The sequence below is a fragment of the Callospermophilus lateralis genome, chromosome 11 (assembly GCF_048772815.1).
Source record: "Callospermophilus lateralis isolate mCalLat2 chromosome 11, mCalLat2.hap1, whole genome shotgun sequence".
Taxonomy (NCBI): Eukaryota; Metazoa; Chordata; class Mammalia; order Rodentia; family Sciuridae; genus Callospermophilus; species Callospermophilus lateralis.
Genome location: NC_135315.1, coordinates 71,008,931 through 71,014,150, shown reverse-complemented (window position 1 = coordinate 71,014,150; position 5,220 = coordinate 71,008,931). Strand labels below are relative to the sequence as shown.

The window sequence follows — 5,220 nt, the reverse complement described above, 5'->3', positions numbered from 1 at the left end:
ACATCCCCAAATTCTAAAGACTCCAATAATCAATTATTGTTCACTAGCATCTAAAGAAGTTAGTCTTCAGTTAATTTCATTGATAATGTAATCAAAACAAGAGAATGTTTTCTTATTATTGATGCAACTAGAGCCCAGCTTTCAGAAAGTGTTTTACTAGTAATATTTTCCAATAAACTTTACTAACTATAGAATGACCTCAATTCAGCACTTGTAGCTCAGCTGATTTTCAATACTTCAGCATCACACTATGAACACAACAATCCAAAATAACTCTTTAATAGGTGTACAGATGATTTTGTAGTTTTGCTCCTTTGAATATTGGACAACGTCAGCCTAAAACAATTATTTGATTTTTGGCCCAGATGATGTTGAGCAGTTCATTAAGCATTACCATTGCTCTTTTTTTGATCTACTTTCAAAATTCAATAAGGACAAATATTAGTTTAAGGAAGACACTCATATTCCTCTTATCTATTATATGTACAGAAATGTTTTATTTAAAACTAAATCAACTTCTTAATCTGGAAAATAAGCCCTTAAGAGGACTCTGATTTACACCACTTGGGCTACAAATTTATTCTGTTGACATATTTAAATTAAGAAAGTATTTTAATCATGCTTGTGCAGTTGTTTTCTTTCTGCTGTGAGTTGACTGCAAAGCCATTGAATAATAAAACAACATCTTGAGGATTTTTTGTTCATTGAAAACTGCAACAATAAAAACAATGAAAGGAGTGTTACCGAATGGCATTAGTCTTTTGTTTTTCCTGTTTCTGAAGCAATCATGAAAAATAAACTAGGGTTCAAATAAAGGCAAAGACCTAGTAGCCTTGCTTTTAGTAAGATCACAATACTTTTAACAGTATATTCTTTCCTTCTCACACAGCAGCAGTAACTATCTCTGGACATTTTAAAGTGTACATTATGTGTTTACATCCTAAAGCACTTCTCATTTTCCACATGAAGTAGTCATCTTGGGCTTGACCCTGCAGGCTTTACTCCACCAGCGGTCCCCAGAAGCCCTTAATGACCGCTCTAAGAGCTACAGAATCTGGCCTCACAGGGAATGTTTCTAATTCTGTGTGAAGCCCTAGAACAGACTTGTCAGGAAGCAGGGTAACATGTGAGTGAAACAGCAGATAGAACTTGGGTCTTCCCCATACAAAGTTGCATTTATTTTAATACTATTTTGACTCATAAATCTAACTTTCTCTCATACATAGCAAAGGAGACATAAGAAATACATCCTAAATATCTAGGCTGAAATCTATGAAAATTTTAGCTTATCTCAAAGTCTTTAAATACTAGTGCATTTGAACCGGTATAAGAGAAGAAAATCCATATTCAACCTTAAAAAAGACAGACTGGTAGCACTCTAACTCTTTTCCATGTCATGTATACAGTTACTCCATGGCCAATTTGTGTGTGTGTATGTGTGTGTGCATGCATGCGCATGCAAAAACTGGTGCCACTAATTTATCCACTTACCCCCCACCCCAAATTTTTCCCCCACATGCTAGGAACTGTGGTACATGCTGGCAAACAGTGGGAAATGAGACCAGAAAAACCTCCATCCTTGTGGAATCTTTATCTTGATAGGAGAGGTGGTCCCAGAAATAGTAACTATATAATATAAACTCAGAGTGAAGTCCTCTAAGTTGTTTTTTGTGGAGAATAGTATGTAGAAGGGGGAAAAAAAAGGAAGATATGAGGGTTGAGTGTTCTAGGTAGAGAAAATAAACAGGGAAAATGGGATGACATAAGCTCAGAGTATTAGAGAGTAGTGAATAAATCAGAATGACTAGAGTGATGTGAATCAGGATAGTGGTAGGAGATTTGACCAGAAAGGAGGCACTGAACAGATCATGAGTGGATTTGTCAGTTATCCTAAAAAATACTGAGTTACTTTTAAATGAGATGGGAGGTTAATTGAAGGGTGTTAAGTGGAGGCATGGGATGTCTTGATCTTTCTGGCTTCTGTGTAAAGAAATTACTTTAAGGGACAAGAGTGAAAGTAAAAATGCCAATTAAAAGTTCTGTCTGTGTAGAAAATTGAAAATGAGTCTAGCTATTTTAAGCATGAAGGAATTTGATGCAGGGAGTTAGGAGCTTACAAATTCCTTGGAGTGATTAGAGTGAGCTCTAGCCTGGCTTCTGCAATACAGGAATCAGAAAACCAGAATCAAGATGTCATTTGCCAACACTCACAATGCCACAGCTGCCTTCCATGTACAAGAAGCTGAAGGAAGGTCACTAGAATGCTGCTGCAGGAAAAATATATATATATATATATATATATATATATATATATATATATATATATATATATAAATTAATTTTCCTAAAGTGGCTAGTAAGCAAGGGAAAATAAAGCCAAAAAGTCAGGAAGATAACCTCAGCCTTACTTCTGCCTTTCACACTTTGAAGAAACATCTAATTTTTTAAAAATCATATTTAAAATTATGCAAATTATTCTGGAACTTGTGGTGGAGTAAACCAGCACATAGAACAGAAAGAAGTTAGAGGAGATAGTAGACTTAAATGGGACCTGTGAACATGGTGAGAAACACTCGGATTCTACTGGAATTTGAAGGTAGAGCCAAAAGAACTTATTGATGGACTGAATGTAAGATGTAAGCAAAGAAGTAAAGTTGGGGCTATCTCTTAGTTTTCATCTCATTAATTGAATGAATGATGGACATTTCCTGAGGAGGGGACTATGGAAGGGGAAGGAAACCTAGAGTTCTACATTGGCCATTGCACATTTGCAATACCAGTAATTAGATATTAGGGGAAATATATATGTGGGAATCATGTGCTGTTGAGGGCCACAGCCGAGTTGGGATGACACATGGCATTTTTGCCAGAAGTAGTGGTTGAGAGGTGACGCCAGCAATCCATTAAGATGATGACTTTTGAGTTCTCATGGAGTTCCCCTTGAGTTCTGGTTGAGCTCTTGCGGGGATTCCTGAAGAGTTCGTGTTGGTTGGTGAAGTTCCGATGGTGAGAGTTCCAGTTGGTGTGGTGTGTTCCTGGAGGAGCCGCGTGGGTAGCGTTCAGGACAGTTCCTGGGGAATATGCTGGTGGAGTTCGGAAATAAAGTTTGTTCCTGCTTGAGTAGCTCCTGATTTGTGCCCAGCCAGACTGCGGCAATGTGCATATGAATTTCATGACAGGGTAAAAGTACTTTGAAAATGCATGTGCAAAAAGAGAAAGAACCTAAGAGCAAAACCCTGTAACTTTCCTGCACTTTGAGAGCAGCATAAGAAGTGAGCCCAGCAAAGGGAGCTGAGTAGGTATACCACCAGAGAAGGACAAGAACAGGAGAATGCAGTGTCCAAGGAGTTAAGGGAAGAAACTTCTTCAAGAAGGAGGGAAACATCAGCTACATTAGATACTAAATCAAGGAATGGGATGACTGAAAAGTGGCAGAACTTCCATTCCAACCCCTAACTTAGCTAGTGAAAAAGACAAAGAGTCTTGCTCTGAATCAATTGGGAGATGCAAATTTTACATAGACAGAATGAATTTTCATCATGGAATCTGGCCAAAATGTCTTAGAATAGTTCATGAGGGTCAGAAAGAGGATTCACAGAACAGAGTTGACAGGAGTTGTTGGGAAAAGCAATGTGCCATGGAAATACCCTCCATACTCCTTAGTTGACTTCTCAATAAATCTGCTTCAAAGGTATTGACATTTATGACTATAACAAGATAAAGTATGTACAATTTTATGAACCCTGTGGATATGCTCATTTAGGTATCCATTAAATATTTATTGAAATCTTAATAGATGTCAGGCATGGGGGAAACTTAGCATTGTATATAAAGATTTTGAAATAACAAATACTCATGTTGGAAGAGGAAATAAAGAATTAAGAGCTATAATTTTTCACAATTTTATATACATTCTTCTTTAAGTATACATTTCAAATGAACTCTTGATTAATTAATAATAACTATTAGCATAATTTTACATAATTCACAGTATGATCCCCCTTTACCTTACTGATGTCTCATACATTTTTTATTATCATTAATAACATGATAAAATAATAAGCTTTCTTAAAAGTGAAGAAGTTTTAAAAATTTCCCAAAGTTACGTAACTATTACTAGAGCAAGCGTTAGATAATTGGTTTTCTAACTCCAAAACTTGACTTCATTCTTTCTCTTCTTTGGCGAACCTGGCTAGTGGTAGTCTGTGTGTAGGAAGTAGGGCTGAGAAAAGACATATTTGGAATTATATTGTCTTGAAATAGTCCCTGTTCAATCTACCCATACCTGAACTTAGTATCATTAACCAATTTCAAGTCTTGAAAAAATGACTATCAGGAAAATTGTGCAAAGAGAGTTTTTGAAAAGAGTAGAATGTTACTGATGTTTCCAGGAAGAGGGGACCACAGATTTAATTAGGTTAATGCCTGGGAGAATAAACTTGGCTACTGTAGATGCTAATTTAAATTGGAGGATTCATGTCCCCTGAATTCTTAAATGATTTTACTTTTCAGATATTTGGTAGGACCAATACTTGGAAGCTGTACAAAATGAAACTTGAATGTCAGTCATAACATTATAGTTCTAACAATCTCAGGAAAATATCTTAATCTATGAGAATAATGAGTTTGTGCACTAGAAATTTTTTTGGTACTCAGTAGGACTCTGAGTTCATTATGTTTTCAAAATGAAGTTGAGAGAAAGTATTGAAGGCAAAAGTTGAATAAACAGTTTTTATTCTAGAAACTCACCATAAGAATATGTTCTTTATTTCCATTTTAAACTGTTTTTGAAATGACTACTCAAAGCCCTGAGAGTTGAAAGTGAACCAAAGGAACAATGTCTAATAGAGTAATAACAACCTCTGTGGGTGACTGCACAATGACAATTACTTGAACCATATTTGATTAATTTTCTTTTTTTTTTCTTTTTTTGAGGTGCTGGGGATTGAACCCAGGGCCTTGTGCATGCTAGGCAAACACTCTACCAACAGAGCTACATCCCCAGCCCCTTATTTAATTAATTTGGGTTTTTTTTTACAAAGAGAGAGAGATAGAGATTTTTTTATTATTTATTTTTTAGTTTTCGGTGGACACAACATCTTTGTTTGTATGTGGTGCTGAGCATCGAACCCAGGCCGCACGCATGCCAGGCAAGCAAGCTACTGCTTGAGCCACATCTCCAGCCCCATATTTGATTAATTTTGAAGACAGGAAAAGTCA

The 5,220-nt window shown here is 36.2% G+C and overlaps 1 non-coding gene across 1 annotated transcript; it reads right to left on the bottom strand.

The window, feature by feature from the left end:
* Positions 1 to 4,930: 4,930 nt before the first annotated feature.
* On the bottom strand, positions 4,931 to 5,004 carry Trnaa-agc (transfer RNA alanine (anticodon AGC)). The gene has a single exon. It is a non-coding gene; the product is annotated as a tRNA-Ala (tRNA).
* Positions 5,005 to 5,220: the final 216 nt, after the last annotated feature.